Source organism: Xyrauchen texanus, chromosome 37, assembly GCF_025860055.1.
Source record: "Xyrauchen texanus isolate HMW12.3.18 chromosome 37, RBS_HiC_50CHRs, whole genome shotgun sequence".
Classification (NCBI taxonomy): domain Eukaryota; kingdom Metazoa; phylum Chordata; class Actinopteri; order Cypriniformes; family Catostomidae; genus Xyrauchen; species Xyrauchen texanus.
In genome coordinates, this window is record NC_068312.1 from 24,607,119 (window position 1) to 24,621,041 (window position 13,923).

A 13,923-nucleotide genomic window follows, 5' to 3' on the forward strand; every position below is an offset into this window, starting at 1 on the left:
TCCTGTCTTTCTTCTTCCACACTCAGTCCACACTGTCTTCTCTCTTTCTTGGGCTCTACTTAAACCTTTGTATCTACTGGGATAAAAAGCAACACCTCAACTAAGAAAAGATCTCAGAGAATACTTCACCGGTGCAGCCTATGAGAAAACACCATTTGACTTTTAGAAGGGTGAGAGTGGCTTTCTTTTCTGTTTATTGCCTGTGCGCATGGGCTTTAAAACCAGACGACTGCTCATGACAGGAAAGGCTTAAAAGCTTAGGAGATTTTTATAAACATAATTATGTCCTTAAAAGGTATTCTTTCTATAAGAAGTTCTTTCATGTGCCTACAACTTGCTCATTTCAGTCAACTGCACTTCAAGGGACTTTTTAACAATTGAAAACATTTGTTTCCGTTAGTGAGATTTATGAATTGTTTTTCTTCTCAACCACCCCACATAGTGGTGCAGGTATTGGTTAAATGTGACTGAAAATAAGAGCATGTGAGTGCAGAGTAAAAAAAAAAAAAATCTCCCTGGACATGCAGGTGTCATATATCTTATCACAGGACTAGAATTAACTTGCTGCAGATATAAAAGGGCACTTGATTTGGGCTTGCACACGATTGGTCCAATGAAGGGCAACATATATACTCTTCTGTCTTTAACTGTGTCTTTAGAGGGTCTCTGTTGACTACGAGCAGTGTGCACCCACCCAAAAAAAATCTAAAAATTGTCACGCTTACTTTCTGAGGTTCTTGTTTGGAATGGATTCTCATGCATGGAATGTTTCTTTTAAGATAAAGTCTCATGACTACTTAAGCTAATGATGTTGATAAACATTACATTTGGTTAAGAGCAAACCGTCAACATACTGTATACTGTATCATCCAGTATGTTCCCCTTCTCTCAACTCTTAAATGTGTCTCTCAAAATCTTCTAGTTTTTGCTCTGAAGATTAAGTGATCATACACATTTTCTGAAATTTTGTTTATTTAGTTGAGTTTTTCAGACTACAGTAGTATACAGGGACTATGCAGAGCTGAAAAGTTCACTTCTAGTCTCAAAAATCTCTCTCTTCAGAAAAAACAAAAACAGAATTTGTTACGCAACATGTAAGGGTACACCTCAATGCATGTCAAGAATTAGGTCAGTATATGTTAAATGTGTGAGGGTCCAGCTTTATGGGAGAAAGACTAAAGTGCAGCATGGGTATGGGACTTTTTTTGTCACGTTTTGTGTATATTTATAAGGCATTTCACTTTTATACTTAGTGTTGTTTAAAGCTGCAGCCAAAGTGGCAGCATTTTTAACTACTTTTTATTTGGAAGGTGAATTTAACCACAAAGTCTAACAAGCGTCTTCACACAGTGTTTCTTTTTGTGAAGTTTGTGTGGCTTGGAGCATGACAATCATACAATATCATATTGCTAATCAGTGAAGCTTTTGGAAGCACATTAACTTCAGGTAAAGCACCTCCTGACATTTCTGAAGCTTTCTAAGTTCTCTGCTTTATTAAAGTGAGAATGAAATACACATCATTCTCTGAATAATCCCACCATATGTGTCGACATACCACTGTTATCAGAGGGAAATTAGAGGAAATCATTATCTGGTGGAAAACGAAAAGGAATGTGTCTAGTTTTCTGGCGGGGTGCTCAAGACACAAAAGTTGTGATCTACACAATTGATTAGACTCTAAATGGTTTCCGTTGCTGGTTCAAACGGATGTCCTGGTCATATTGAATGTACACTGCAACATCAGGGGAAATTAGCTCTTTAGCCAAGGGAAATCATATTGTCCCCTGGGTAAAACTCTGGAAAGTAAAATTTGGGCAAGTACACTACACTGATGTGTATGCCACAAAAAGAGCACTGTTACACACCTCTAGCCAAGGCCTTAAAATGGATAGCATTAGTGTGAGATGTTGACATATAGTGAGAGAGGCAGAGTCTACTGAGAACAAGGGAGGAAAGACAGGAAGTGGACATATGGCAAAGAGAGGAATGTGAGTGGAATGGGGGAGACTGGAGAGACTTGTTTGGCTCTGACCATGTGAATGGGTCAGGAAAGTACAGATGGTGACAGGTTTTTGCTATCACGCAGCTGCCACAAAACAGCCATGATGCATGTTTGCTAACCTGCCAAATCTTTTCAACAAAATCTTTGGGATTCTGTTTGAAAGAATGTTGGAATGTTCATTTTAGTAGTATAAATGTAATTTAAAGGTATTTGGTCATTGTTTTTGTCTATATTTTTATAGTGTTGACGGTCTTGTTTAAAGACCCCATGAAATATCGAAGGCCTCACCCCCTTTTTAACCGTTTAATGCATATCTCAGGTCTTTAGTGATCCAGAATCTCATGAAATTTCAGTATTGAGGAAATTATTCCTGTTCTATATTTGTTGCATTATCTCTTTTGTATATACAAAATAAAACATCAAAATATATCAGAATTTATAAAAAGAAAAATATTGTTTTCTAATTGTCTTGAAAATGTTTAAAAATGTTGACATTATCTGGACATATTGTAGATACATTAGTAATACTATATAGATATACTTGCCGGGCCACTAAAGACCAGAGTATGTAAAAATGTTTGGCAAAACTCCATTGAATTGAAGGGTTAAAATAGACAATTGCCTTTGGTTTATGACATGATTTGCCACTTGCCACTAAGTATATAATTAAATAATAAATTTATTTTGATTATATTTAATTCCCTATATAATTAAGCCAAATCTATGCCCTTGGTCACAGCACACCTCACCGCTCTCCATTTCCTGCCCTCCCCCATTTATTTCTCTGTCTCTCTTTCTCTCAGCCCCCCTTTCAGTGTCCCTACTACCCGCCCTGAATGTTTTAACAGAGTTCTAAGAAGTGCAAATAACTAATTGACTGCCTTACAGTTGAACTGAATGGTTGTCTGGGCTAAGTAACTTGTAACATTTACAAATCATATAGTGGAATTACAAAACAGCAATCGTGAGCCGCGCTAAGGTGCCCCAGGTAACAGCCAATCTGGTCATACTAGTATTCACTCTCGGTCAGGCAGTTGAAGGGAATGGTGCTGAGTAGTATAAGGTGGTCTTGCAGCAGAGAGGTTAAATTCTCTTGGTTCTCTTCACTGTAGGCAAGCTGCATTCAGGGTGAAATTCTTGGCAAATAAACAAGTGTGACATTTTACAGCTGACAAATGTGAGATTTATAGTGGATTTTTCCATGAGAGCCGGAGGAGTTTATGCTGTTCATTTAGTAAGTCTTTGTTTCAACTTTGTGTTCTGTAGAAATATGCAATTTATAATCCGTTCCATGTCTTTCATGTCACTGTGATGTGTAAAAAGTGATCATTTGCCTACAATTTTTCGAGTATAGTACAGTTGAGTAATTTAACAAATGTTTCCTTCTTGGAATGTTGTCCAGTTGGTTAGACAGTAGTATACACATGAGTCCAATGACTCCATGTTACCAGCATTGTGGCATGACAAATTGCCTCTAGTAATAAATAAATAATACATTTTAGGCGAGTGTTATTTTATAACTATAGCAAGGTACATCAAGTAAACAATGGTGTTCACTGAATTTTGCATTTATTGTTTATGGTGTAATTATAACAATAGTACATAATTGCTATTTCTGTGAAACCATCAGGGTTGACCAGTGTCATAAATTAACTTTTTTATTAAAGGGCAATATTAAAATTGCCCACAGGAACTGATTTTCAGGCCCATTTGACTTTTATGGGGATATTTTTCTCTAACCATATAACATCACACATCATGCCATTGATTTATTTGTAACACTGCAATTGAATAACTTATAAAAAAAAATAAGAGGAATTTACAACAGGGGCATATCCCACATGGAAAGAACCTATATAAACATATATGTTTTAATAAAGGTTTTGATATAGGTTTAGAATATATGTGACATATATAAAATTGGCCGGTTTCCTATATTATATGTACATATATGCACATATATGTCTACTTATATAGGTACTTATATAGGTACATGTATACATATATGTATACACATATATGTACCTATATAAGTAGACATATATGTACCTATATGTGCATATAATATAGGAAACCGGCCAATTTTATATATGTCACATATATTCTAAACCTATATCAAAACCTATATTAAAACATATGTTTATATAGGTTCTTCCCACACTCAAAAAAATGATATGTTGGACTAACTCAACTTTTTTATGTCAACAGGATGCACACAACTGGGTTATGTTGCATTTAAGTAACATTATTTATTTCGGTAAACATAAGTGAATTACTTTAGGTAAATGCAATTTTGTTTAGTTGAATCAACTTAACAGTCTTGGTTTTGTTTTAAACGATAAAGTTAATTAACTACAATTATCCTAAAATTTATATTTTTAAATTCATCCAAAATAAATAATAAATTTTCATTCTGTTCCAGTTTTTTATTGAATCCATTCAATAACAATTCTGAAAATCTGTAATCTCAAAGGACTAACTTTTCTTTTCAAAATGAAAAGAATCTGCTTATTACAAGAAAATAAAAATAAATAAAAGCAAGCTGTCTTTAAATTAAAGGATTTATAAAATATTCACATACAAGTGTTATACTTAAAAAATAATAGCGGTCTTCTTTTGCTTCGTGTGCCTCCTTTTAATTGCACAAGAACAAAAAAACAAAAAACAGTATTATGTACATAAATATATGTACTGCAACAGCCAAACAACAGTGCAACATTATGGAGAAAACATAAGTCCTGGCTCTTGGTCCTGACCTCAATTTACAGCGCTTCTGAAAGGAGTTTATTTTTCAGGACCTGGACCTTGTTTGACAGCTTGTATGCATCTAGCTCCATAAAAATCTTTTTAAATACTTCAAAAGTGTACCTCAGGTCTTGTGGGTAAGCCAAGTTTAAAGTGTAAATTAGACCAAGCATCACAGAACAAGCATTTGCCACAATGTTCAGGTCTTCAAGTATTTGGACGCCTTCAATGATAATGCCAACATCTTCATAAGGGTCTGTAGCATCTGCCCCTTCATGTACGACGACATAAATGCCTAGGGTGGTGTTTCGCATTGAAGTTTGGCCTTCATCATGTTCAACGTCCTAAAAAAGTAAAATACAAATAGAAACAATTAATAACAGATCAGGGGTGAAAGTGGGGGTTGGTTTTAAAGAAACATACAATAGGTTTTAAAAAATAATAAGTAAATAACTTACCAAGTACTCCTTCATAAGGTTTGAGGGGTCTTCGCTCATGTAAACAGTAAGGGCTTTCAAGATGCATTCACGCTTTTTTCGATGGTGTCATTCTGAAAAAGTTGAAATGAGCATTAGTTAGCACTTTGCTTTTTAGACTTGTTACTGTACCTCTAACATTTTATGTAGCATTATACAGATTATCCCACTGTGTTGTTTTCATTCAAGTCAAGATTGTCATTCTTGTGATAACATGAAGAAACAGAAAAACTGAGAAAGATTAAATCCAGAAAAACTGCGTCAACATTTCCAAGACACCTGAAGAAACCTTCCTGCAAAGGTACCTGAAAAACTATGAGCAAGTGTACCTGCACAAAAGCTTTTTAAACGCAAAGGCTGGTCACACAGAGTATTGATTTTATGTAGTTAATAGAAGTAAATAAAATCTATTTATGGCATTGTGTTTTAAAGCAGTACAAAAAGTACTGTAGCTTCAGCAGGAAGGTTTCTTCAGGTGTCTTGGAGATGTTGACGCAGTTCTTCTGGATTTAATCTTTCTCAGTTTTTCTGTTTCTTCATGTAATCACAGACAGACTTGATGATGATGAGATCCAATCTCTGTGTGGATCATACTGGCTATTGTCAGACTCCTTGTGCATATAAAAATGTCACTGGATTATTACAATTAATGGCAAAAGAAATGTTTGGAAATGTAAACCGATATTTCGTACTGACACACTGCAGTAAAAGATTTAAATAACTGGCTTAAAACCATTTTTTTTGGGTGAAAATATTAACATGCCTAAGACTTTTGCACAGTACTGTATATACCAGACTTTAAAGGGATACTTAACCCAAAAATTAACCCCCTTGATAACATGAGGCTATACATAATGACTGAATTTCCATCTTTGGGTTAAATATTCTTTTAATCTTATTAATTATTGTCAGATTTAAAATTATGATGAATTTAGAGAACATACCTGATCCATAACTGACAGGATGTTTGTCATCTTCTGTGTTGCTGTTCCTCCTTTCTTTGTGAAGATTCTGAGGAGCTGGGTTGAGAAATGATCCAGCTGACCCATAAATTTGGACACCAAAGGGATAGTTGTAATCCTACTGAATTCTGCAGATACCTAATACAATTTTGAAAGAAAAATCATGTTGGCTGATAAACTGACAATGTTTTCGCCTCTTATGTGAATTGAATGTGCTATACACATTTGATTTAAACGAGCAGTCCTTAAACATACAACTTACTGTCTCATGACTGCACAAATGCTTATTTATGTGGAGAAAGTAATCATTTACTGAAAGAATGTCAGTAACATCACAAACATGACAATTTATCTTTGTACTTTCGCTAGAATTTTGCTTTTGAGGTTGTTGCTCACTACCATGTGATCTGCATAAGTGGGACTGCAGTGCATTCCAGGTTTTAAAAGCGCAGTGGACAGTAAGAATATGCGCATGGATATGCTTGTCTGTGGCCATAGTGTCCATGTACCAACCTGAAGTATTTTAAAAGCTTTGATCTTGATATGTGAGACGAGCCACAATCTCTGCACAGCCACATGTAGGACTCAGGAACTCCAAAACTCTGTGAGAAAAAAAAGATGCAAGTCACCAAAGAATAATAATAATATAAACAACACTGTAACACTTTATAATAACGTTCAGTTATAAGTGACTTATAAGTTATTAGTTAATGATAAACTAATAATTTACAAAACATGTCTATATTCATAAATGATTAAGAAGTGTTGTGCTATAATTTTATGAATGTTTTGTTAAATTAGTTATAAGTCACTTCTAAGGTTATTAGTTAATGAAGAACTAATAATTTACAAAACATGACTAAACATTCATAAATGACTAATAAGTGATATGCTACAAATTTTTATTGTTTTGTTAATTCAGATATAAGTCATTTATAAATTATTAGTTAATAGGTTCATAAATTATTAATAAGTAGTATGCTATACAGTAAAAATCTGTATATATCCATGATAAATAGTTTACACTTTAAATTAGGCCTAACCACCAAGCTTACATTACTTAGTCAAAATGTGTTTATAGCTGTTATTTGGGTCTTCCAAAGTTTGAGTGTTAACATTTGATATTAAATAAAAATGCTCAACACCATTATTTGAGACAGTTATTAAAACCGATAACATTACTAAAATCTGAAAAAGTGCTTTGCTTTATACAGTAACATTACACACAACAATCCGTTAACACATAAATGGAGAAACTCTTTTTAACTCGCAATTTAATAAGTAATTTGTGTCTTTGTGTGGAGAAATTCACATCAAAGTTCAACAAGTATATAAAGATCGAAACACACGAATGTAACGTTATAGGCCTAACTAACAAAATTGCGAAAACCACACGAGGAATGCAGCAACTTCATTGAAATAGCATACAAAACACGATATCCGCGATAAACCATCTACTGACAGCCTCTAGCCTATATAAATGCATAAAAAGTAAAATACCTCACCTCTGTGTCCACAAAGACAAAACGTTGATTGTGAAATGTTTGGCTGCACAAAATGGCGATGAGGGACTTTGAGTGAGCTGAAGGATCAAAGTTGATCGTTGGATGCAGGGTTGCCAGGTCCCAGAAATATTTCAAGCCCAATGACAACTCAAAACCCGCCCAAATGTAATGAAAACTAGCCCAATTGTCCAGTGTCTAATCAGATTAGACAACAGCTGGATTCCCACAAAGGACCTTAAAATAAACTTGTATATATATATATATATATATATATATATATATATATATATATATATATATATATATATATATATATGTTAAGTTTAAAGTTTTGTCCTTTTGTCTTACCCAAATTCTTAATATCACACATTGTTTTTTTTTGTTTTTTTTTTTAACACAATCTCATACAATAAAGGTCAAACAAGAACTTGTCCAGTGACAAGCAACGTGGGCAGCCAGCTTCAACTCTGCCTCTTTCACCGCAACATTAGTTCTTAGAAAGGAACTGCCTGTGTCAAATAATGTTCTGGCATTTGAGAAAGGAGCCGCATTTCTTTTATGTTTTTCAGTCGCAGCATGAGCTACCAAATCACCGTGGTGAGCTCTGATTTCACAATTGCAATATTTGCAGAACGCTTTTCTATCATCATTTGGAACACTTCGAATCCACTCCTTTAATCCTTTCTCTGTCTCCCATTCTTTGTGATATTTCTTTCCATATTTTCCCCATTTACCTGACATTTTAGAATGCTGCTTGTTCATCCACGGACAAAAGAACCGACGCTTCTACAACCTCTATGACGCTCTCATGTGACGTGATGATGTTTGATGTTACGTCAAAAACACATGTGACGCGTCTACTCGCCCGCCGCAGCAGTTGTTGCCAATTCCCGGGGCTCAATACCCACTAATAAACGGTTCCCTTTTAATTTTTTCTTTGTCTACAATTTTATTTTATTTTTTTATTTTTTTGCGGCCGCATTACATAATAAATATAGCCCAAAAAAACGCAACCCGCGACTCTGTAATTTTTCCCGCGACTCCTTTTTTAAAATAGCCCAATTGTGCGGGAAAACCGCTACCCTGGCAACACTGGTTGGATGTGCTTTCCATCTGCGCATGTGCAGATATAGCTCCATCTGCTGACCAAAGTGCGATACTGCAGAAGCAACACAACTGCATTTCATTCATTTAACACAAGTGAGCCGTGTAAATGGGAAATATCACTTTTTCTAATTTTGTCAACACAACTGTTTTAATTTAAACATAATTACATTCTTTGGACCAACAACAACCAAATTTCATTTTTTTTGAGTTGGGGCTTATCAGTATAAATAACGTTAAGGAAATAAGACGCAGAGACATTGACATTGTCTTCAAATTCATTAACCACAGTGAAATGCTCAGACAGATGTGGGATGATGATGATGATTACTTGAATGTATGTTCTATGCACTTTTTTTTTTTTTTTGCTACATTTAGACCGTAATGACCTTTCAGCCATATTCATCTAGAAACTGCATTAAGACAATACACAAAACATTGCATTTTGCATTGCATTTGGTGGATGTAATGGTGAATGTGTGGATGTGTATGAGCTGTAATGTGAATCTGGAAGTGACTTGAAATTGGACAAAAGGCTTGATTGACAAAATAATAAAAACGACAAACCATTTTGTTATTTCCTTCTTTCCACTATCTTCATACAAGAAAGAATTGACCTTGTAAATGTTTCAGGAAAACATGTAGACATCATAGCTTTCCATCTCCTCTCACTTAATTGCCATAGTTAAATTCCATAACATGCCAATTACATGTGATACCAATTTCACGTGTTCGCATATACATAAGTTCTTGCATAATTTTTTTTTTAGTTAGTTCTTAGTTATTGCCTTGATAATAGAAAATATGAGCTAGGCATCATGTATGACAGTTGCCAAAGTGAGATATGAGCTACAAAATGACCAGATCCTGCCATGAGCTATATAGGAGACATATCTTGTATGCACATATAGGGCTTATATGTGGATATAAAGAAGCAATACAAATGTTAATGAATTTGAAGATACTTTGTATTTGTTCAGGGACAAAATGCAGTAGCTTTCCTAAATGTGTCACCATATTTTTTATTTGTTTAATTGTCCTACAGGTGGCACAAGCTACATCATTAACAAAACATATTATGCAATTGTCTACTCCAGAGCCATTCAGATAGCTAAACAAGGACTATTCAGCCTGACGATGGGTCAGACACTTTAATAAATTGTACCATGCACTGTGGAATTTTAGTACAAAAGTCAACATCACAGTTTGGCAACTGGATACTAACTCTTGGAAAAATTATTTTTGTAAATCCATTAATCAAATGAAGCTAATAAGTGCCACAGGCCTTGTGTTGTGTTGCTTCTGTGTCATCTTGGAAGTACAGTGGCCCCAAAAATATTTTAAAGTATTTACACATAAAAATGTAAGCATGTCTTTGAATTATGTAAGTGGCATGTAGTATACAGAAATATAACACAAGCACACTTTTCAAGCTAAACATTTCACAATAAGAAGTTTAGGTTTTACAGTGTTAGGCTTCAAATTATAAAACAATAGATGCACAGTTCAAATTTAAGATAAAAAGTAACACCGATGAACTACATCTGTGCTTATTCTGCTTGTACACATGTGTGAACCAATCACATTGGCACAAGTTGGTTAAATGTTTTGCAAAAATGGCTAAGAATGGTAAAGTGAGTTCTGCCAAGCTAAAAAGACCATCTTAATCAGCATGCAAATCCAATGCTGGTCTAAGCTGATTAATACTGGATTGGTGCTGGTCTAGGTGATGGAGCAGCAGAGCCCTGCTTTTCACTAGCAAAACCTAGCTGGTGAATTTGGTTGACCAGCATTCTTTTAAGTGGTGCTGGTTAAGCTTAGGAAGCCTGTTGGGGACACCAGCACAATGCTGGGGGACCAGCACACAAAACATAATATTAGCTGGTGACCATCTAATCCAATAGCATACTACATTTTTTAAGTGTTCAAATACAAAAGTGTTCAAATACATTTTTAAAGTCACTGTGAATGCTAATTGCCTGGGGTGAAGCAGTTTCAGATTCATGATTTATTCATATTTATTTTTGTCACACTGAACACCTTTTTAATCATCTCAAATCATATTTAGCTTAGCTAAAAATGGAGATTATCTTAAAATGGAGAGCATATTTAGCTATTTTAAGATGCACCCAGAATATTCACTGAGCTACTTGAAGTACTCTGTTACTCCAGAGACCCACATGGTAGCATGTGAACTGTATATCATAAACTTGGGTAATTTTCATTTTATAAAGCTATTTTCATTGCAAGATATATTTGCTACATGTGAGGACAGACCAACGTAAATAACCATGTGCTTGCGGTATGTTATTACAACAAATCTTATCAAGCATTTGGGTCACACCAGTGTAGGCTACAAGGTTGTGCTCGGAAAGCAGTTTGGGAACTACAGATGCCAGAGGCTGCTGGAAAGTTTCCAAGCCTCTTTGAAGCCTGAGCCACATTTAACAGTTAAATGTAACTGTTAATTTCATATCCAATAGTGATTAACATTGGTACTTCATCCCACAGTGTTTCACAGAGTTTTAAAACACTCTGATCCCATATCTGTTTACATTTGATCTCATAAAATTACCTAGGCTTAAGAAAAGATTTTTTTCCCCCCATGTAGACTGTCTTACGTTTTTAAGACACTGTGAGATGTTTCACATACACACGACATGAAACACTCTTAGTAGAGTTGTCTGAGTCACATATTGTTATGTTCGCGAGTATGTAGCCATATTCCCAGCATATGGAATAGGTTCCACCAGTTTTGACAACTGATCAGTACAACAGTACAGTTATACAGCCACTGATTAATGAATAACATACTAATTGTAACCAGTATATCAAATTACTCTTAAATCACTTGGCAATGATAATTAATTTCTGAATACCAATGGGCCTATGCAACTAGATTCGGCTAGGGAGGTAGAGGTGTGTGTCAGAAACCATCAGACTACTGTTTTAGTAAATTATATATATATATATATATATATATATATATATATATATATATATATATATATATATATATATATATATATATGCGCTTTACCGAAATGTATCAAATAAAAAATTTGTGTAAACACAAATCAACATATTTATGAAATAAACAGTGTAAGAAATGTCCTTTGTAGTCCTTTGTCCTGCGTCACTCTTAAAGTCTTTGTTCTGTTTTCCTTTTGTAAACTTAATAAAGATCAGTCATCAAAAACTCTCAACTGGCATTTGAGATCCTACCACACTGTTGGTTATGGAAAATCATATTTGATGTCCGGCACAGGGAAATCTTCTGCATGCTGCATTCAAGGTTTCTCCATGGGTTTGACTCGCCATCAATTAATTCAACTCAGAACACAGCTCAATCAAATATAAGGGAAAAATAAAAGACTTGACCTTCTGGAATTTTCTAACTAAATCAACTTTCATCAGGTTCAAATCAATCATCTGCATTCCACCAAATAAGAGATGAAAAAAAACTGTGTTTTTTTGTCATCATCCTAGGATGATATGATGAGTTAACAACTTGAATATAAGAATGAACACTATTTTTTTTTTAACTTTTAACTAAAACAGCTTCTATCTCTACGATCATCTTTTCCAGAAACTTCTCTGCATCTATCATTTCAAGGAGTTACCAATACAAAAAGTCTGAGCAGTTGGATGCTGATTGGCTAAAAGTGTACATGTATTTAAAGGAACAGTACACAATATACCTAAATTAAACCAATTCTGTAATAACCTATTTTAAATAATAAAATGCTCACATTTTATTCCTATTACCCATCTAATTAGCTTATCAGGGTTACATACTGTTGGCCTAACTGATGTCAGATGTAATGACGAAGTGCAGACGCACATTTCAATCAATAATGTGCAGACTGTAACGGCTATTGCCTAAATCCAACTCCCACACATACCATACAGTCAAACAGAATGCAACAAGGTAGCTTCTTTCTAGAGTCAGTTTTGCCTAATCTTGTCAGTCAGTAAAATGTAATGTCTCCCTTGAAGATGAGTTTCATAACGACACAAAAGCAAAAAAGTATACCAGATCTCCCCAAGTTTCAGTCACTATGATAATGTATATGTTGGTTTTAGAGTTGCATAATGACTAACACAGGAGGTTCTCTTACGAGAGGTTCTCTCGTATTGCGTAAGCTAGCTTACGCTACGGGAAAGATTCATCTTTTCTGAGATATTGAAGCCAAAAAATTATCCTTAATTTTTGTATCCATTGTCAACGCAGTGCGGCAGCTGCAGACCTTGAGCGGGCTAGCTAGCGAGCTCATAGGTTGCTCTGCGGCAACTGCTGCAGCCTATAGACGAGCTTGGGTGAACTCGCATCCAATGAGAGGCGTCCGCGCGCTCACTGCAACAAAGCCCGCCAAAATGGCCGTGACTAGAGTGCATATAAGCGTAGTTCGTAGGCTGGAACCCTGATTTTCATCTCTTCAGCGAAGCTCTTCGCATCTCTGAACTGGAAGCCGCGCGCCGTTCGAGGGGCATCAAGCAAGCGTGGACAGCGCTCGAAGAAGCCGCCCGTCTTCGCCACCTTCAGCCGTCCTGCGAAGCTACGCCATCCGGCGACGTTCCTTTTAAAGCAAGCTAGTTCTTATGAACTTCACAAAAGAGTACTGAGCGTCTTTTTAAAGATGCCTCGCTCCACTTGCGCCTCATGCTGCGCCCCTCTCAGCACCGGAGACCGCCACGCCATCTGCGCTCTCTGCCTGGGACTGGAGCATGCAGAGCTCGCCCTCGCTGAAGGCGGATGCGATCTCTGCGAGGAGCTTCGATGTCGACCCTGCGGGCTCGACTCGAGCGCTCAGGACCGAACGCCGCGCCGCCTTCCATTCAGCCGCGCAGTAAAAGCGCCGCTCTCAAAGGCTGCCGGAACCAGTGGTAGAAGCAATTGCCTCGCCGGAGCCCCTCCCTCGAGCATCGCCTTCACCCTCCCGCCCACCCAGGACGCGCGAGTTGCCGCCAGCGGCTGCTCTGCTGCCATCTCGGACTAAGAAGCGGAGGATAAGGGCTGTTCCATCATGGCTTCGACAGCGAGGAGTGGTCAGGCTCACACGCCTCCTCCTCAGCCCAGGAATCCAGCAGGACCCGCCCGAGTCGGCGGGGAACTAACGCCTCCTCAC

The 13,923-nt window shown here is 36.3% G+C and overlaps 1 protein-coding gene and 1 long non-coding RNA gene across 2 annotated transcripts in view; one reads left to right on the plus strand and one right to left on the minus strand.

Annotated features, from left to right (window-relative positions):
* LOC127630629 (sodium-coupled neutral amino acid transporter 3-like) overlaps nt 1-13,923 on the plus strand; it is a 38,800-nt gene continuing 24,877 nt past the window's right edge. Inside the window, exon 1 of the mRNA XM_052108256.1 lies at nt 1-170. The gene's annotated coding sequence lies outside the window, so the exon portion shown is untranslated. The remainder of the gene's footprint in view (nt 171-13,923) is intronic.
* Nucleotides 4,432-7,774, minus strand: LOC127630630 (uncharacterized). The gene is made up of 5 exons (XR_007968888.1): nt 7,691-7,774; nt 6,699-6,787; nt 6,168-6,323; nt 5,206-5,297; nt 4,432-5,091 (listed from the first exon to the last, which is right to left on the minus strand). It is a non-coding gene; the product is annotated as an uncharacterized LOC127630630 (long non-coding RNA).